General features: G+C 50.5%; 1 protein-coding gene and 2 pseudogenes across 6 annotated transcripts in view; 1 reads left to right on the forward strand and 2 right to left on the reverse strand.

Moving 5' to 3' along the window:
* Window positions 1–21,491, forward strand: part of CLUB (TRAPP II complex TRAPPC10/CLUB) — a 100,167-nt gene that overhangs the window by 62,026 nt on the left and 16,650 nt on the right. The window lies entirely within an intron of this gene.
* Window positions 7,426–8,525, reverse strand: LOC147609698 (uncharacterized; annotated as a pseudogene).
* LOC147609699 (uncharacterized) lies at window positions 8,746–10,134 on the reverse strand (annotated as a pseudogene).

Raw genomic sequence — 21,491 nt, forward strand, 5'->3', positions numbered from 1 at the left:
GGGTTGTTGAAGACCTCTTCGGAGGCTACCGGAACTAAGTGCTGGAGAGCCGGCTTGACGTGATCCCAAGCTCGTAATAGGCTGGAAGCAAATCTTTCCTCAAAAGATGGGCTAAAGCCACAGGCCCGCATCTCCGTAAAAATCCATCTAGTGTTCTGTGGCCAAGGGTCCTCCAGGCTCAGTGTACAGGCTGAAATCCTGGCCAAGAGGAATTCCTTCCATGGCTCACCGCCTGGAAGAAGTCCTTTAACAATCAACTTGTCCAACAGGGCACAACTCTGAATGGTTGGGTTGATGATGCCTAGGCCCTCTCTGCCGGATAATCAAGTTCTATCCAAGAACGCCGGATAATCAAGTTCTATCCAAGAACCCTATCTTTTCCCTTCCAAGCCTAACTAGGCTTGGTAACCTAGGTTAGGTAATGTACCAAGCCCAGGTGGAGATCCCTAAAGTGTCCATGCATGTGCCCATGTGAACACATAGCATGCATCCAACCACAATGTGCCACTTCATTATATGCCACCTCATCGTTAATGTCATGGCATGCCACGTCACTATGACATCTCACTATGCTACCTCATCATTGATGACATGGCATGCCACCTCACTATGCTATCTCCTTATTAATGACCTGGAATGCCTCTTTATTAGATGCCATGCACACGCATTAACACATCATTGAGGAGGGAGAGCTACCTCGGAGAGCTCATCTCGAAATCTGAGACGAAACAAAGGTACATCCAAAATGCGTCCTAAGGAAACTTGCTACCATTATAGCATGCAAGAGCTCCACAAAAAATGCCATGAGCCTAGGCTAGAGTATGTATGTGAGCCAAAGGCATCTAGAAAATCAAGTATAGGTCATACCATAAATGCTGTGTATATCACACATGTGCACATCATGTCCATTGTCTCCCTTGGGTAGATCTATAAAGGGATCTCTACTTTTGAGAACCCAAATCTACACATTGTAAAAGTAGAAGTATAATCACCAGTAAACCTAGTGCATCTCAAGGAAAATATGGCACAATGGCCCATCCTCACCATGTTGACAATAATAAGTTATCCATGGACACAGAGAAACCTCATGTGTATAATCTTCTCGACAAAAGTCAAGACATGCTTCCCTCATGAGTCAAAACTCATAAAAAATAACTACCAACATGAAGCTACAATGAATCCCTAGCTTAAAGCTTGGAAACTATGTCAAAAGATGAGTGAATAAGTCGTCCCATGAGATCTTGTGCACTACATCCAAGAAATGCGCTCGATCAAATACATGATCTATGGTTACTGTTGGTAACTCAAAACAGGTAAGCTCAATGATCGTGAAGGAATATAATAAGTAATTACAAGTAGTCACAAATCTAGTGACTAACACTCGGTTGTGACACACACGGATTGCAATTGAAGCAAAGGCCTGACAAACTTCCTTTGTCGGGGCTTCCTGATTGGCATCTATCTATCCATGACTAACCAATGTTATTCCTGGATGCACAAAGGAACTCCGTCGGCAAAATGAGATTAGATAAGTGCATAGTATACATAGCACTATCGAAGTCATGCTATCGATACATCCTCTCTTGGTTCACACCAAGTATCCTTCGATCACTAGGATCCCCACAAAAGACGTGGGTTCCCACTTTGCAACACATGGGTCACAGAATAAACACCAAAGTATATCTGCATCCAAAAGTTCATTCAAGGTTAAGATTCTATGGTCAGCTGGGTCAATGGTCTACACTAAATTTGTCTCTATAGGTTGGGGATTTTACCCAAAAGGAAATCACCCATCTACAACTAGATCCACTCAAATATCCAGAACAATAATTTATCAAATATCATGTACCAGATGTGACACCAAGGTCTATGTCTCCAAGGTGTGTCTCTCCATTTGAACCTTCCAAGAGATCAACCACTCTTGGGTCCCCTCTCTCAGATCACCCTTGCAATGGTCTGGATCTACTCCTTCAAATTGTTCTACCACGAGTCCGAGTAATCAAGGAGAATTTTGGTCCAAGTTGTTCAACTAAGGCATTACGAGCCCATACAAATCAAGAAACTATCGAGAATTCTACTTCTCGGTATATACTCAAACAACTTTCCTTTCACCTATGGTTGCCCATCGTGGGTGAGAGAACCCTAACTGTTGGAATTAGGGTTAGCACATAATTGAAGCAACAGCTATGGGGGATCGAAGATATCCATGCTATTTAGTGGATGAGAAATGAAATGAAATGAAATGTTATATTAACGTCTTCAAAAGGCCATAATGACCTATGAGACCAAAAAGTTACATCATGGTGGATCTGATACAATGTCTGGATAAAAAACCAGAAAATGAAAAATAAAGATGATACTACTGGCACCTAGAAAATGAAACTGGAACTGGAAGGTAAACATAAACCCTTATAGGGTGTGAATATAGTGAGGGGGGGGGGTACGCTATGGAGGTGAGTGGAGTACAGTGAGAGGATACAATATCATGTGGCACGGGGGGCCTACACTATGGAGGTGCCTCCATCTCATAATATGTGCCGCATCGGACGCTGGTGGATCTCCTCAATATCCTCTGTGGTCAGCACCCTGACTGGGTGTCCCGCATGTCTCGCAAGAAGAATCCGAATCCACCGCTGCAACCTCCGTCTATGTTGGGATGCCCTTCTTCGTAGTCGTGGGCGTCTGGACCACCCAAGCTCAATCGCACGATCAATCAGTGTACCGCTGGTGTGGGCGGTATCCATGTCCTGCTGCTGCTGTGGTCCATCTGGCGCAGTGATGGCTGGACTAAAGAAGTCTCTAATGTGCCTCTGAGTCTAGCTCTCTGTGCGCCTAAGCAGGCTATCTCTATATCTCCGCAGCTCAAGCAAGAACAATCCCAAACACCTCTTGTCCTAGTGCCCCATGACTTTGGAAAGTGGTCCAAAACCCTCTCTGAATAAACAGTGGAAACGACCACGTATCTCATAGTATGCAGTGCAATGGCATATATAATGCAGCTCTGTCTCTGGCTCCCCATGACATACTCGACATATCCTGGCCTCAGTTGGTATACCTCTATATCGGCCAATCTCAATCTCAAGCTAGTGTGAGGATGTGCGAATCTGACCAATAGCACATCGTACTGCATGAGACAAGTGTACATCCATGTAATTGGGTCTGATCACAAAACCATCTGCTGTGAGCTGAAGAAAATGCTCTCTGTAGAAAGCCATCTTCGTGCCCAGCTCCTCAGTCGGCTGTATCCATGTCCTCCTAATGTCCAGCTGAACTAAATCCTGACGGATGAGTCTGGTAATCTTTGTCCGTGTGAGAGTGAGAGAGGGTGCCTCTAGAGAATATTGGAAGGGAGGCAATCTGTCCATGCTAAAACCATGTGCCTGGAACCAAGATGTCATTTGTCCATACCAACAAGCCGTGTCTCCCTGTAAAGCTAACTGTCGGGAGGACTCAAGGGCGAGGCGTGCATATCTGTCTCGGGGGAGATCCCACAAGCCATGTATGTAGGAGACTGATCTCGTAAGAGCCTCAATCACCAGAGGGGCAGCCGCCAGCTCTGCTCGAATAATACCAAGAAAAATGCCTGTATTCTTTAAAGTGGGTCGCCTCTTCAAGAACTCCCTTCTTCGCCTCAATAGAGGGGGAGCGAAGTATGAGAGCTGTTTCCTTTGATGTTTCCCCGTTGCCTCCGCTTTTTTTGCTCACTCTCCAGGCTTTTTGCGTGTGCCGGACTGTCAATCCCCATCAACACCATAAGCTCTTTCACCTCCTCTTCAACTTTATCCCCGTCTTTAAGGCCGGTAATCCTCACATGCAAAGCACGTGTACGTCTTTGTTGTTTCCCTTCCAAAGTCATGTTAATGATTGTAGGTGTAGGGGTTGTTATCTCCTTACCTTTACCCTTCTTGGCGACCTCTATCCACTTCTCCGCTTCATCCATCTTCCTTTGAGTCTTGGTGATGACTTCCACCCATGAAGAAGTCTTTGCTTCGTGTTGCTTCTCTTCTTCCTTAATTGCCCGTACTTGTTCCTTGATAACCTTGAGCTCTTCTATCATGGATGGCTGAATTTCACCTTCTTCAAGTCCACCATGTGCCTTAGCCTCTGCAAGCTCCCTCTAAAGAGCTGAAATTATACCTTTGAGCGTGTTGACTTCCCCGTGAAGGCCTTTGACTTCTGCTATGAGGTCCTCCTTCTCCTCTTTCCACCGCTTACCCTCATTGAATACCATTTGGAGAAAGTTGGCTCTCTCCTTCCACCATCCCTCCATCTCCGCCTTCCATTCCTTCATCTCCTTTTCCACATTTGTTATCCTCTTGTTTGTGACCATAAAGGTCGCCTTCGTCGGGTTGCGCAAGGGGGAAGCCATGGAAGAAGCGAGAGAGAGAGAGAGAGAGAGAGAGAGAGAGAGAGAGAGATTGCAGATCTGAAATGGCGGGGTGAGAGAGAGAGAAAGAAAGAAAGAAAGATATATTAAGCGTCTACTAAAGACCCAATGGGCCTATGAGACCAAAGTGGTACAATAATGTCCATGGCATATCTCATCATGGAATGGAAAATAAAACAGAATGAAAACATAAATATAGCTCTCTCACTGGGGTGATACAAAACTGTCCATGGAAACTCGTCATGGAATACTAAGAACATAAAAACATGGGAGCAACATTAGCTCCAAGTATACCACTCTCCAAAATGTCAAGCATGGGGTTGACGAGAGTATGGCCGAGAGGTCTCCCTCAGCTATGTCACGTGGAAAGGTAGCTCGATGGTGGTGGAGCATGTCCTGGATCTGGAGCTGATGAGGTGATCGTGGCCGACGGGGGGGTCGAGGGCGTCGGGCACTCTGGAGTGTAGAGGTTCGGTCCGAGGTAACTCCTCTTGGGCGAGGTAGGCTGAGAGCAGCTCGTGGAGGGTCCACAAGATCCACTATGTCGGTGTTCTCCACCTCCTGGGACCGGAAGAAACTTGTGATGGTTGGCTGTTGAGGGAGGGGGCGGGGTGGTTGGGGCCTGTGTCTCAAGAAGGTGTCCCTGTGTTTGCGGAGCTCAAGCAGGAAGAGACCCAGGTAACGTTGGTCCAGGAAGTCAATGATCTTGGAGAGTGGACCGAATCCCTCACGAAATAGACAGTGAAACCTCCTGCGGATCTCATAGTATACTGGGCAGCGGCATATGTAATGCTCGTGCGTCTCAACCTCTGTGTGGCATAGTCGGCAGATCCTCTCCTCTCTGGGTGTTCGTACGAGCTTCCCGGCTCTGAAGATGCGCTTAGCTCTACCTGTCTCCACTTTGAGGCAATGGGAAGAAACCCGTCTCTGGCCAATCGCAATCCGCATGGCATGGGACATGTAAACACTCAAGTAGCCCGGCTGCTGCTGGATGAATCCATCCTCAGTGAGTGTGAGGAAGTGGTCTCTGTAAAAGTGCATACTTGTGGGGAGCTCCGGGGGTGTGATCCATGTGCAATGTGTGTAGAGGCTGAGAAGATTTGACCGGATAACCCGGTTGGTATCCTCGTGAGACAGCCGGAAAAAAGGGGAGTCCAAACTGTACTGAAGGGGGGGTAGGCGGTCCATGGAGAGCCCGTATATTGAGAACCAAGTGGAAACCAGTGCATACCATACTCTAGAGTGCCCCTCGACTGCTAGCTGTCTGGAGGACTCCAGGGCAAGCCTCGGGTACCTATGGGGATCCATGTGACTGATGCGATGAAGGTACGTGACTGTCTGGAAGAGTGCCTCCACTACCATCGGGGCTGCAGCAAACTCTGCCTGGATAATCTGGTGTGGGACTGATGGTTTGCTGCGGATCATACGGGAAAACATCATGACCTGGGGCCTCTGAACTCGCTGCCAATCCTCATCGGATAAATCTGCCCCCCAAAAAGCTGCTCCATACATCAATTCTGGTGTGATGAGGGTGTCAAAAAGCTAGCCCTTTGTCCTGGGCTCCCGGAATAATGTGCTTGGAAGCACTGCCGCTCAAGTAAGCTCAAGGTTGCATATCCCCGGGTCATTCTGGCATGTGCTGAGGGAAGCATGGTAAAGCGTTGGCCATTGAAAGTGACACTAAGGTAGACATAGGATGAGACAATCTCCACAGGATCCCCTCTATATGTGAAGCTCAATCTGGATGTGACTGGGCGAGAGGTATTGAAGACCATTACCTTGGTTTTACCAAGGTTAACGGAGAGGTCCCATTGAGTGCAAAAGTCATGTAAGGCATCCAACTGTCTCTGAAGCCCTTCGGCTGAGTCTGAGAGGAGGACGATGTAATATGCATAAATAGTATGGGGATCAATATGCCTGCCAGTGTGGGACTAGCCCCGCCTAATCCATCAATGAAGCTCGAGATCTCATCAATGTAGAGGCCGAAAAGAGTGGGTGATAAGAGGGCAGCCTTGTTTCACCCCAATGGTGTTGGAAATCTCCTGTGATGTACCTCCTGGGACTCTCACTCGTCCGGTGATGGACTCATAGAGGGCGATGATGCTCCAAACCATGTCAGATGGGACTCTGATCTCCTATAGACGGCGTAAGAGGCGGGCTCGGGGTACAGTATCAAAAGCTTTGCGGAAATCCACAAAGTAGCAGTAAATCCTCTGGTGTCGTGCTCTACCCTCCTCGATGAAGGCACGGAGGGTGAAGATGTGGTCAAGGGTAGAGTAGCTCCTCCGAAAGCCAGCCTGTCCTGAGGCTCTGCATCCCTGGTTCTCTGCAAATGAATTGAGCTCCGCTTCTAGCACTAATCCATAGAGCTTGGCCAATGTGTGGCCAATCATGATCGTCCTGTAGTTATAAGGATCAAGTGGATCTCCGGCTTTGAGGATGGGGGTGATGGTGTTGGTGGACCAAGTGGGTGGAAATCCTTCACAAAGGGCTCTATTGAACATGTAGGCTAGTAGGGGCGCTAGGGTATCATGGGCATGCGAGATGTACTCGGCAGTGAGTCCCTCATGATCTTGGGCTCGCCCATTGCGTAGTCTACGAATACCTGGCACCTTGGGCTTACATTCCACATTAGGAGCACGTGCATGGCGGCCCCCACAATTTACACATGTTGGTTTGCATGCTTCTGTGGAGCATGTATGGATGGCGATTGGTCACATTGTGCCTCGAAAGGATGAGTAGATGCATGGATACAGACATTCCTCTCCCCCGAGCATCCTTCACATCTAGTGTTGTCCGATGAGCACACAGGTCCCGCGTTCGTGGCCAGCTATGATGACCTGACAGATTTGCTACCAGAGGGTGATGTATTTGCTGTTATTGTCGGTGAGGGCAAAGCGAGGGAGTACTGTGTGTAATTGAGCGAGCCGCTCTTGGATATGGTGTTGATGTCGAGCCCGTATCTCTGTGATCTCCCTCTGATGTAGTCTGGGAATCTGGTAGCCTGGTGCTCTCGATCTCCGTCTGGCTCAGAGGTCCACAGCGCGCTGAAGTGTAACCCCCTCCTGTGTCAAGGTAGGCACTGGGATAGATCTCTGGAAGAAAACAGTGAGCTGGAGCTGTTGCCCACCTCTCCTTGTGGTATGAGTCCGTAGCACTGTCTCTGTGGTGCTGTCTCTAGCAAGAACTGGCCAAATCTGCGTTGGTCTGCGGACTCCATGATCTTGTGGAGTGAGGGATGTCCGCTGAAGATGGTGGTGTATCTCTCTCTAATGACCTTATATGCTTTGCATCTGCATACATAATGCTCCTCACTCTCAACCTCCTTCTGGCATAGTCTGCATATCCTCTCTGCTCTGGGGATATGTGCTGCCCTACTTGCCTCAATCTCAAGTTGGTGTGATGACACTTTGAGCTGGCCAATCGCCACTCGGGCACTGTGAGGCGTGTACACATCCATATATCCGGGTCGTTGAATGAATCCATGCGTTGAGATATGCATAAACTGATCTATGTAGTATAGCATCTTCGGCGGTAGAGGCTGACGGGGTGTAATCCAAGTCTCCTGAGTGTATCGTTGCCATAAATCCTGCCGAAGGACTCTGTTCCTCTCACTGTGAGAGAGCTGCATGTGTGGTGCATGTATATCATACTGGAAATGTGGCAGGTGATCTATGCTGAGACCATGCTGAGTGAGCCACTGTATCATCTGTGAATACCATGATCTCCTATCTCCACTCTCTGTAAACTTCTTGGACGCCTCAAAAGCTCTATGTGAGAGTTGATCTGATGGCATATCTCTGATCCTCTGTATGAAGCAGATCGTCTGGAAGAGGCCCTCTACTAGCATAGGAGGTGCAACAAACTCCGCTCGGACAATGTCATGTGGGACAGAGGGTTTGTTGCGGATCATCCGTGAGAGCATGAGAATCTGAGGCCTCTCTATCTGAGAACATGTGGAGGTGGCGAGCCCAGGTGCCCATACTGCTGCAGCATACATCAAAGGAGGGGTGACTAGTGTGTCAAACAACCACCCCTTCGTGCGGGGCTCCTAGAAGTGTGCCTGGTGACATTGTCTCTCTAGCATGGCCAGAGCTACATACCCTTGTGTGAGTCTCTCCTTGGCTGCCTGTGCCATAGTAAATCTTCCTGGCGGAGTCGCAAATGTAATCCCCAAGTACACATATGAGTCTACCGCCTCTACCTATCCTCGTGCTAGTGTGAAGATGGCCTGTGCGCCTGTCGCCGAACCGGCCCTAAGGTGTGGAAAATCATGACCTTGGTTTTCCCAAGGTTCATTGTAAGTCCTGTCGTCTGTGTGCAGAAGTCATCGAGTGCATGGAGATGATGTTGTAGTCCTATCTGCGACTCAGAGACCAAAATAATATCATCTGCATATAGCATAATGTGGACTGTGGTACTTGAGATGTCTACCCCGTCCCCACCACCGTGAACAATGAAGTCAGCCACCTCATCAATGTATAGCCCAAATAGTGTAGGAGAGAGTGGGCATCCTTGCTTCACACCTATGGTGCTAGCAATAACATCAGATTGCCCCCCGGGGCATCGTATGCGTTCGAGGACCTGCTCATATAAAGCATAGATGCCCCAGACCATCTCTGATGGGATCCCCACTGACTGAAGGTGCTGGAAGAGTCTCTCCAGTGGCACCGTGTAAAATGCTTTGCGGAAATCCACAAAGCAGCAATATAATCTCCTCTCTCGCGCCCTAGCCTGATCAATCAGACATCTCAGAGTGAATATATGGTCAATAGTGGAGAAAGCTCGTCGGAATCCAGCCTGCCCTGGTGCTCGCAGTCCCTCCTTCTCTGCATATGAGCTCAACTCTGCCTCGAGCACTGCGCCATAAAGTTTGGCCAATGTATGACCAATCATGATAGTCCTGTAGTTGCTGGGATCTAGCATGTCTCCCGCTTTGTGGAGAGGCACGATGGTGTGCATAGTCCACTCAGCTGGTAGGCCCTCCACTAGTGCCCTATTAAAGAGGTGAGCAACAAAGGGTGCCAGTGTGTCAGCTGCATAAATAAGATGCTCACTCTGTATACCTGTGTGGTCAGTCGATCTCCCATGCTGTAACCGGCGGATAGCTCTCTCTACCATCGAGGCGGTAAAGAAAGTAGAGGTGGTGGTAGGGCGGGGCTCCTGTGACTATGGTATGGGCGGTTGCTGAGGGATATGGTAGAGGCTCTTTGCATATGTGTGCCATGTGTGTGGATCCTCAATCAGGGTACGAGGGCGAGGCTCTCTCATCCTGCGCCATGTAGTGGCTGTATCTCTGCTCATGAGAAGGTGGTACATATCCTGGTACTGTGCCTCCTCATATGCACACCTCTTACGGCGTGTGAGGGTCCGTATCTATCGGCTCGCCTGTCTCTGTGTAATGGTCCGCAGTGCTCTCTAGGCACGGAGGTGTTTGTATAGCTTTTTGCACTCATCATCATACCACCGATTCTAGGGCATGCTCCCAGATGTATCTGTGTGTGCAATGTGTGTATGATGGGGGAAGCTGCGGGTGGCGGTCGTATGTAGTAGAGATGACATTTGAGTGGTGAGTGTGTCTAGGGGTGATAGGGGATCCATCTGGAGTAGCCTGTGATATACATGATGCTCATATATGTCTGCCATGTCATGGGTGAAGTAGAAAGTGGTATGCGATGCTTGTGTGGGCTCTATGGGTGTTGGTGTGGAGCTCGCCAGTGATAGCAAGAGGTACGTGTGATCCGCACCGATAGGACAGGGGGGATGGTGAAAGATGTCACTGCCTGTGTGGTCGCCAGTGATAGCAAGAGGTACGTGTGATCCGCACCGATAGGACAGGGGGGATGGTGAAAGATGTCACTGCCTGTGTGGTCTCCATGGACCCCATGATGTAGTCCACTGTGCTACCCCCCTGATCGTGGAAAGCATGTTAGTGCTCCTGAATCCTGCCACTGTCTCATCCCGTTATAAATAACGAGATGGTGTCGGGCTCCCAACTCAAGTAGGTGATGACCATATCTCGTGTTATCCAGCCCCATGTCCTCTGACACCCTGCAAGCTCCCGTGTCCTCCACCTCTAGTGTGTGCATCACCTCGGGGTGCTCGAAATCATAAATGTCGCATTGTCGGCTCTGTGTAGTAGTGTATGATCTCATCTGAAAGGGCTGCATATGGTGACTCTCCCAATGGCTCTGTGTCCTTCTCCTCTCTACTCTCCTCCTCTGCTGTCATGGCATATCTCGATCCTCTAGGAGAGAAGTAGCATAGAGCAATGTATAACACCCTCTCTGTCGAGAGCTGCAGTCTGATCCACATGTATCTAGCCTCCTGGTCACGTGCTACCACCCGTAGGCGCTCATGTAGCTCTCGCCTGAAGAGTACCGCTATACCTCCAGATCCTCTCGATGTGCTCTGTTGTGTGGTCCCCTTGTGTGTAGACTCCCACTGATAACCCTCTACTTTGGGTAGCCCCTTCTCTGGGCTCTAGTGTGTCTCTGTAAGTAGTATGATGTCTCGTCTCGAGGCTAACAAGAGATGTTGAACTTAAAACTCTCCTAGAGACGCTCGCTTAAGCTCCTGCTCCCCCCCCCCTGCTCGCGCTGCCTGCACGCCCTTCCCCCCTTCCCTCCCACGCGCCCTCTCCCTCCTGCCTGCCCTCGCTTATGCGCCTCCTCTCCGCCTGGCCCTCTTTCGCTGAAGCGCCCGCCCCCATCTCCTTGCCTTCACGCCCCCCGTCCCCTCTTCAGCGCCCCGTCCCCTCCTTCGCCAACCCTCTCATTCCTACCGCCCCTCCTTTCGATCTGCTCCCCCCCCCCCCCCCCGGGTTTTTTCTTCGCCGCCTTACCCCTCCCTCCCCGTCTTTCTGGTTTTTTCCGCCCCCTGGGGGTTTTTTCTTTTTTTTTTTAACCTTCCGCCTTCTCCCTGCGCCCTTCGTGTGCAGCTCGGTTCTTGGAGGTCTCTCCGCATTCGCTCCGCCTTCGCCATAGCTTCGGACTCTAATGGAGGCTCCTCCTGCCCCACCTCAGAGGGACTCTTCCGCAGCCCCCTCACCCGCCCCTGAGGATACCCCCATCAGGCTTTCTCTTTCGCCAGAAGAGGAAGCGAGCCTCGTCGCAGAGGTGGAACGCCTCCAGGCACATTCCACCATCTGCCGTATAGTCGGCACTCGCCCCAGCAGAGGGGAGATCCGGGATCTTCTCCAGGCCCACCTGCTTGCAGATGTGGGCAAGATCCTGGACGTTCAGCTACTGGGCCGTGGACACTACCAGATCGAGTTCGAGACAGCCCAGAGCGTGGCCCAGGTCCTTGCCATGAGTCCCCTTGACATCAGGGGCGCTCGGGCATTCTTCAGACCTTGGCAGCATGGCTTTGACCCAGCAGCGGGGCCGAGCAAGGGGAGCGCCTTTTCCATGTTACAGTTTGCTTTCCTGGACTTCGCCGCGAGTACCTTCCGCTCCTTTCGAGGCTAGGAGCATTGGTGGGCTCGGTGCTCGAGACTGGCCCCACAGCAGCTTCAGTGGTGGCTAGAGCAGCTGGGCTACCTTCGGTCAGAGTTTTGGTTCCTGACATCTCCTCCCTTCCGAAGGTCATTCAGCTACCTAGGATAGGGGGGGGATGGATTGATCAGAGAGTGGAGTTCTCGGGGCTCCCGAACCAGTGCTTTATTTGCAGGCAAGTCAGCCACCTGGCCAAGACCTGCCCTCGCAGGAGACTCCGACCTTCACCGCAGCAGCAGGCCCCTAATGGCCCGCCCACAGATGCGGCTCGGCAGGCAGCCTCCGGGACACCTGCTCAGCCCATAGAGACCTCGGATTGGCAGCCTGGACAGGGGCGCCGTGGAGGGAGACAGCCACAGCAGCACGCCCAGAGACCGATGCAGCAGCAGCCACAGTCTCAGCATCACTGGGTTCCCGTGAGGAACAGCTTTGCTCTCCTCCAAGAGGAGACCCCTGCGCCGACTGAGGACCAGGAGATGCCAGCACCCCCTCCTTAGCCCCCACCCCCCCTCCCCCGTCCCCCCCTCCCGCCTCGCTTCCACCTTTGCCTCCTCCTGTCCCCGCTCCGGTTTCAGCAGCGGCTCCTTCTCCACCCCCTCCTCCCCCCCCGCCCGCCTGAGCTCCCCGGGAGGCCCTGGCAGTCCCCTGGCGTTTACCTGCAGTCCGGAGGGCTCTGAGCACCGACCTTGCTCGAGCACCGCAGAGGAGACTTACCATGCCGATTCGGGCTTCACGGATATCATCTATCCGTAGTCGGCTAAGTCGTCTCGGCACTAGATAGCGCTCGGAGGCTTTTGATTACTCCTTCACACGGCTTTTTGGAGCAGAGGGCCCCCATGAGCCAGCACCCATCAGAGTGCATGTAGTGATACCTCCGGCCCGCGGGGAGGAGGCACTTGATTCAGCAATGGCCTTCTCATTCCCTCTTTGTGGCCCATGCGACCGGGAGTGGACTCTGGAGCTCGCTCTTAGCACTTTGAAGACTCAGGCAGTTGAGTTTTCTCACCATGTGAGCGATCTGGAGGTGACAGATGTGATAGGCCGACTATGGGAGTTGGCTCATTTTTTCTTGGATCCCGGGAGTGTGGATGCCTCAGGGATTCGGCATTTGGTCGTTCGCATAGTGGCAGACTTAGCACGCGACCCTGGATATGTATGCATACACGAGGTTGCTCTGTCTGAGCAGGAGGCAGTCGCCATGGGACACAGCCACTGGCGCCTGATCCGTGATTCTTGCAGCACACCGGGTGGGCAGATTTGTAGCCGCTCGGATGGGGACTATTCTCCATCCAAGCCGCTAGCAAAGGCCCGCCGTACGGCTGAGACAGCATCCACCTGAGCAGGTCATCCATGAGGATCATCTCATGGAATGTACAGGGCCTTGGCGGAGCACATTATATACGTTATCGTGGTTGCTTGAGGCAGGAGCTTCAGAGATGCCTGGTTGGGGGCAGTATTGATATTTTGATGATGCAGGAGCACCACTTGGGTGAGAGCAGGATCTGGAGATATGGTTCGGTGATGCCTGGTAGATGGGACACCTTTTGGTCTGCAGGGTTTGGCCCTTTGGGTGGGCAGGGAGGAGTATGCTGGTCATTGCGGATGTATGGCAGCAGGCCATTGTGGATCGCGGGATCATTGTGCCTGGTAGAGCACAGTATGTCATTCTGAGGACGCATGATGAGCTCTTTGGCATGCTCAATGTCTATGCGCCCAACCATGCTAGTGCCAGAGCAGAGTTCTGGACTAAGGTTACGGATGCATTGCCAGAGGCCGCACATTGGTGTGTCGGGGGAGACTTCAACATGCTTGAGGACCTGGCCGATAGGGTGGGAGGCAGTCATGTTACTGTGCACGGCACGGAGCTTGCAGCTTGGGAGCGATTTTGCATGTCACTGAGGATCACTGATGCATGGCAGCATGGGGCCTTCTCCTGCTCTCAGGACAGTCTTAGTTTCTCTCGTTCGGATCGCCGGCAGGGAGGGACTAATCTATCACGGATTGATCGCTTCTATGTGGGCGACAGGTTAGGGGAGCGAGGGGGCTCCGTTGGCATTCTCGTTGGCACCTCTTTTTCAGACCATGCGCGAGTTATTTTGACACTTGAGGAGAGGACACGGGAGACCAGCTTGCAGTTGAGGATCCCAGAGAGGGTTCTTACATATCCTAGTCTCGCTGAGGACATTGAGAGGATATGGCATGATAGTCAGAGCTCCGACCAGGATGGAGCAGGCCAGTGTGCCCAGGGACTCATCGAGCTTAGCTCTTTTTTGCACGTTGCAGCCTTGACACGGCTGGGAGAGACTCGCGAGCGGGAGCATCGGCTGGCATGCCAGGAGGTTAGAGAGGCAGAGGAGCAGAGACATGAGTTTTACTATCGTCGCCAGGCCTCTCAGTGGTGGACGCAGCTTGGTGATAGAGTGACTGGGGAGTTTTTTGAGATTACTGGACCCCGCCATGCTCGAGCAGAAGTCCGCCAGCTTGGGAGGCCGGATGGATCGGTAGCTACTGAGCCCGAGGAGATGAGAGCCATTGCCACTGGGTTCTATAGAGACTTGCTTTCAGCGGAGCCAGCCACTGAGGCTCGGGATGCTTGCAGACAGAGTGTGTGGGCCCATGTGCAGAGGAGGGTCACAGATCGTATGCGTACAGTTCTGGGTGAGCCTCTTTCAGAGGTTGAGCTTGCTGAGGCCTTGAGGGTCCTTCCGCGCCATAGTTGCCCAGGGGAGGACGGATTGACGCCTGCCTTTTTTTGTGCGCTATTGGGACCTTTTGGGGCCAGGCTTCCGCAGGGGCTTTCAGTATGTTTTGGACACTAGGGCGATGCCACAGAGCTTTTCAGAGGGCTTGATCTTTCTTATCCCCGAGGGGGAGGGAGTATCAGATGATATTCGGCATTGGAGACCTATTACGATCCTCAATACTGTCTACAAGGTCTTAGCAAAGGCCTTGAGTTTGAGGATCCAGCCCTTCCTGGGGGAGTTGATTCATGCTACCCAGACAGGATTCGTCGAGGAGCGTAGTATCCTTGACAACATTTTCACCTTCTGGGAGGCGACGGCCCGAGCTAGATTTCTTGGTGAGGACTTGGTCGTGATGCTTCTCGATTTTGAGAAGGCATACGATAGAGTCGATTGGGGTTTCTTAGAGGCCACTATGCTTCGCCTGGGCTTTGAGCCAGGTTGGATTCGAGGGGTGGCGGGTCTGTATTCCACAGCTCGTAGCCAGGTGGTGCTGATTGCAGGGGCCGAGTTTTGAGCTGACCAGATCAGTCCGTCAGGGGTGTCCTCTGGCCCTGTTTCTTTTTCTCTTCTTTGCTGAGGCTATGAGCATGTATCTAACGGCAGAGGAGGTTGGTTTGAGAGGACTCCAGCTCCGAGTCCGGGGGGAGGACCTGCTCGATGCTGAGTTTGCTGATGACACGGGCTTATTTTTTGCATGGCCAGGAGGCCAATCTTCATTGGGCAGAGCAGTCGCTCCAGGTTTTTAGTGCAGCTTCGAGAGCATTGATCAATTGGTGCAAGAAAGTGGCCTTTTGGATCAGTAGCACTCCCACTCCGGCATGGAGCCCAGACCCGGGTTTTAGATGGATTCCTCCTGGCACAGTAGTGCGATATTTGGGATGCCAGATTGGACTAGATTTGTCACCTGAGCAGCAGATTGCCCCGCTTCTTCTGAACAGTCGGAAGAAGCTTTTGTATTGGAGTACAGCTCGGCTATCCTTGGCTGGGAGGGTGGTGGTAGCAAATCAGGTGCTTTTAGCGACCATGTGGTACATTACGTCTTGCTGGATCTTCTCGAGCTCTTGCATCAGCCAGCTACAGAGGCTGATCAGGAACTTTCTTTGGTCTGGGCGGGATGGTCATGAGGACTGGGAGAGCATATGATCATGATGGTTTGGTAGCAGAGCACTTTATTCATGCCAGAGATATGCTTGCAGAGCTTATTGCTATGATGTTTAACCGAGCCATGTGTGAGGGTTTTCCTGAGACTTGGAATATGTCCACGATTGTGCCTATCTTCAAGTCAGGGGATCCCATGCTTCTTGGGAATTATCGTACCATCATGATTGGTCACACATTGGCTAGATTATATGCATCTATTCTTGAGCAGGAGTTGAGTAGATGGGCAAAGAGAGAGGGCATACGTGCATCAGGGCAGGCAGGGTTCAGGAGAGGTTTCTCCACTCTTGACCATATCTTGACACTCAGAGCTATTATTCAGGAGGGCAGATTATATGGCAGGAGGATTTATTGTTGCTTTGTGGATTTCCGCAAAGCTTTTGACACAGTACCGAGAGCCAGACTGATGCGCAGACTACAGGAGATGGGAGTGCCCACAGAGCTGATTTGGGGAATCATGGCTTTATACAGGACAGTTGTGGGACAGGTACGTACTACTCAGGGTATATATGAGATGGTTCACTCCACTATTGGAGTGAAACAGGGCTGCCCCCTTTCTCCCACCTTATTTGGGATGTACGTGGATGAGGTTTCAGACTATGTAGAGCGGGAGGGTGACAGAGGAGCACAGCTAGCAGGGACATGGATTCCGCTGTTATTGTATGCTGATGATATTGTGCTGATCTCAGATTCTCTTGAGGGGATGCAGCGTCATTTGGATGCATTGCACACATTTGCACAGGACAGTGGATTGTCTGTTAACCTTGGTAAAACCAAGGTGATGGTGTTTAACACCACAGCACAGTGGGTTAGGAGGTCAGTACCCACCTTTACATATGGTCAGGAGACAGTGGAGTATACAGATGCATATACTTACCTTGGTGTGGTTTTCAGTGGCCCACTATTTTCCTTGAGGAGAGCAGCGGAGACCAGATTGACCAGAGCTTATGCAGCATTGGGGAGACTAGAGAGGATGTGTTCGCAGGTTCAGTTTCAGGAACCTCGAACAAAGCTCTGGCTCTTTGACACTTTGGTCACTTCAGCCATGTTGTATGGAGTGGAGATATGGGGACCCTCAGTGGATCACCACAGCCGAGCTGGTAGCACTTATGGATGGAGACATATGGAGAGGCCCTCGGTTGCTATGATTTCCCGGATGATTAGGGCCAAGGCCTCCGTACCACATGATATTATCCGTGCAGAGATGGCTGCCCCCCCATTGGTGGTAGAGGCACTCACTCGATCAGTCTCCTTTATACATAGCACTTGGGCTCTCCCTAGAGACAGATATGCTCGCTTAGCCCTGGAGTTTTCACGACAGTTGGCATCACAGGGAGACGGATCATGTTGGTATGCACAGATGACAGCTTGGTTCCAGTTGCATGGCTTTAGTATGGAAAGGCTACCTCCATTTCAGTACTCCCTGGATGCACCCTCCCTCTCTCTCACATGGGCAGAAATTACCAGACTTATCAGGCAGGACTTGATTCAGCTGGACACTAGGAGAACATGGATACAGCCGACACAGGAGCTTGGTACGAAGATGGCTTTCTATAGAGATTATCTTCTCCAGCTCACGCAGGATGGGTTTGTGATTAGACCCAGGTACATGGATACTCATCTTTCTCATGGGGTACGGTGTGTTATTGATCAGATGCGCACATCCTCACACCAGCTAGAGATTGAGACTGGCAGATTCAGAGGAGTACCAGCTGAGGCCAGGATTTGTCAGCTATGCCAGATGGAGCCAGAGACAGAGTTACATTACATATGTCACTGTCCAGTATATTATGAGATACGAGGCCGTTTTCACTGCCTGTTTAGAGAGGGTTTCGGACCACTTTCTAGAGTCATGAGATACCAGGATCAGAGATGCCTCGGATTATAGTACACTCTCTCTCTCTCTCTCTCTCTCTCTCTCTCTCTCTCGATTGAAGATTCTCTCTGTCTTGAGTCTTGACTCTTACATACTCTCTCTCTCTCTCTCTCTCTCTCTCTCTCTCTCTCTCTCTCTTGATTGAAGATCAATACATATTACATACTATCTACACACACACTCACACACGCATACTTATTACTACCTACAGGCTACGCGGGCGGCGGCACTCGTGTGAGACGCAACATGGGGAGAAAGAAATTAGCGGTATGGGATGAAGTGATCGAGAACAAGGCTGACAAAAATTGGCGGTGCAAGCATTGCAACATTGTCTACACCGGCAGTGCACCGCGTGTTAGAGCTCACCTTCTCCACATTACTAGCCAGGGAATTGATGTGTGTCCCGACGACATTCCCGACGATGTCATTCAGAAATTGGGTGAAGATCCAAGTGTTGTTCGTGCCAGAAAGAGAGCCCGAGTTCAGGTTCAAGGTACGGCACCTTCCATCAAAGATTCCTCCCAGACTTCACCACAACGGGATGTTCCTGCATCATCAGTTGCCGGTTCTTCTCGAGCTCCAGCCTCTTCTCATCCACATAGCGGTGGTGCACATCCATCTTTCACCACAAGCCCTCCACCTCCAAATGTGCCATGAGAATGCAAGACGAAGAGTTCGGGAATACTTCTTCGAGTGCAATGTGCCCTTTGACCATGCTCGCAAGCCGGCTTTTCTACACATGCTTAGTGCGGTGGCGGATGCGGGGCCCCCATTCAAACCTCCATCATATGAGATTCTTCGCACCAAAGAATTGAAGGCAGAGGTCATGGACATTGAGAAGGAGCTAGCACCAATACGGGCGGCATGGGCAAGGTATGGGTGTACTATTATGTGTGATGGGTGGTCGGACACCAAACGCCGTGAAACCGGCCTCTGGTAGAAACCAAAGTGCGGTAGACTAGCAGTCACCCGTCCACTTGTAGTCTAGATATGAAAACAAAATAGATTGGAGCTAGAGTGCCCCAAATCTGAAAATAAAGCGACAACTGTTGGCCCCAAAGTTTGGCGCCCCTTGCAGTATTTCTTTATTCAATTTCAAAAATATGAAAGGCTGAGTACAACAAAATCAGCCAAGAGAATACACATGTATGTCCAATCTGACAGCCCACAATACCTCTTAGCACAGAGGATTCACACACACAGATCTGTGTCTCATAGCAACACTCTGTGCCTCCCTCGGATCAGCCAAGACCATTTAGCAGGGGAGCCATGAGCATACATCTGGCATATCTCATGCACATGATTCAACATCTCAGCACAAACATACATTCACTGTTCAATCTCTGTCTCCACCCTTTTCAATCTGCCATACCCCTCCTCTCACAAGGGGCCAGATAGCTCAAATCTGCAACAGACATAAGGCAATAGAAAGAGAGATAGATGAACAAATTCAGAGCTTACCAAAATCAGCTCGTGGATCTGCACCGGAGGAAGTGGTTGTACCAGTCTGTACTTGCACACTTGTTTCAACAACTTTGCTTCACACGTGTGGGTGTACCTGTCTGTACCTTCCTCTTTGCATCCACTTCAGTGTTGTACCTGACTGTTCAGACCATAAAAGCTGCACTATACCAGTCCGTACAGCCTCTGCACACGTGTCTGAATCTGTCCGTACAGAACTGTACGGATAGTTCTGCTGTCGCCTGAGGGTACTAGTGCGCTTGCTCTTGCTGTACCCGACTGTACTTGCTGTACAGTTCTGTACCTGCAGCACTGCCACCTAGCAGCAATCGTACAGATTCCTGTACCTGTTGTCCGTACGGTTGTACCTGCAGTACAGCCTCTGTCAGAGCCCACAGTTCCGCCTGTACCTACTCAGCCTATCAGCGTCGCCTGCACCAACAGTGTAACCTGCAGCAGAATAGACAGCCGCCAGCAGCCGTACACATGCACAAGTGGACTGTACGGACAGGCCTGCACAGTAAACAGCAGCAAGAACCAGCAAAAATAGCAATCGACTTGTTCCCTCTTGCTCTCCACGCTTGCAACCAGCACGTATGCTACACGCCTTCCCAAAAAGAAGAGAGAGAGAGAAGAGAGAGAGGCATGCACTCCAAAAGTGGAGTTGCCCCCTCCCCATATTAATCCTAGGGCCCCAACTTTAATAGTTATTAAAGTTCCCTAGGGGCCACTAAGGCCTAGGGGCAACCACACATATAACATTAGAATATTAATGTTCTAGTTCCCCCCTTCACACCTAGGGATGTCCACACATCATTATCTCTGTCCGAGCACCCCACATGTGAATCATTCAATATTTTGACTCAGCAACCACCATGCCCACACTTGTGCTGTTCCATTTTCACAGGGCCATGACATACCCCCCTCTTGAGAAATGGCAAGCGTCCTCGATTGCATTCTGGTGATACAGCAAAATATCCAAAGTGAAATATACAATATGGCAAGATTAGCGTCCCAATCTCTCTAAGCCATGCACATGTATCAACATCATTCACTACAAACCAATGGCGTAGTAATAGTCCAAGTTGTATACCACTGTGAATCATACATAACCACAACATCCCATGTGACTAGTACACATATATCATAGAAGTCCCATAAACAGATGTACTGTCAGCCATCAGTACCTTCGGGTGAGATAAAAACTGCACCAACAGACCTCTAGATGTCATCTGAGCCTGTCTGTATCAAGGGAGTGGAGGTGCTACCCCCCTCTTGAGCATCAGGTAATACTCCAGACCCATGCTCTGCTGAACCTGAATGAGCCACAACAAGAGTCGGCTCTAACTCAAAGGCATCGAGATAAAGCTGCAAAACCTGAGGTGAATCTGTTAAGTCACCTTCCTCCATCCACTTCGCATCCATCGGTGAATAGTTCTTGAACTTCACAAGATAGCGACGGGAAACTTTACCTCGTACCTTTCTTTCCTTATGTGCCAGTATCTGCTTTGGAATCAGAACCTCATCAAGTTCCTCAACTTCCGGCTGAGCCTCATCTGATACATCCTCAGGCACATCCCCACGGAAAGGTCTAAGGAGACTCACGTGAAAAGCATTGTGAATCCTCCAGTGATTTGGTAGCTTCAAGCGATAGGCTACCTCACCAATCTTTTCCAATACCTGAAAAGGCCCATAATAACGCATGCTCAACTTAGGGAATAAGCGCTCTTTACCCTTCATCTTCTTGAGTCTAGCCTTTTCAAAGCGCAAAAGAACCCAATCACCCAATGCAAACTCTAGAGCACGTCTGTGACGGTCTGCGGCTTTCTTTTGCTTCTGCTGAGTTTTCTGGAGTGCCAACTTAACTCTCCGATAAGCTTCATCCATGTTTTCCACATACTGATCAGCCTCAAAGATCTTATCCTTTGTATGCAAAATGGGTGGTACCTTCTTCCCTCCTTCCACAATCTCAAAAGGCGCCTTGCCTGTCGAGGTATGAACAGTGTTGTTATATGCAAACTCTACCAAAGGAAGATATTTTTCCCATTGTTGCTTGTGCTCTGACACATAACACTTAAGAAGATCCAACACTGTAGAGTTAGCCTCTTCCGACTGACCATCTGTTTGTGGATGAAATGACGATGAAAACTTGAGAGTTGTACCCATGTTGTCAAACAACCCTCTCCAGAACAAACTCGTCATCCGTGGATCACGGTCACTAATGATAGACGTAGGCAAGCCATGATACTTGAAGATGTTCGCCATGAACAACTTCACCATATGATGCACTTTGATCGTCTTTCGCACGGGAATGAAATGGGCCTGCTTACTGAACTTGCATATAATAGTCCAAATGCCATCATTGCCCG

This window comes from Cibotium barometz, chromosome 50 (genome assembly GCF_041138505.1).
Source record: "Cibotium barometz isolate CiBa-2024 chromosome 50, ASM4113850v1, whole genome shotgun sequence".
Taxonomy (NCBI): Eukaryota; Viridiplantae; Streptophyta; class Polypodiopsida; order Cyatheales; family Cibotiaceae; genus Cibotium; species Cibotium barometz.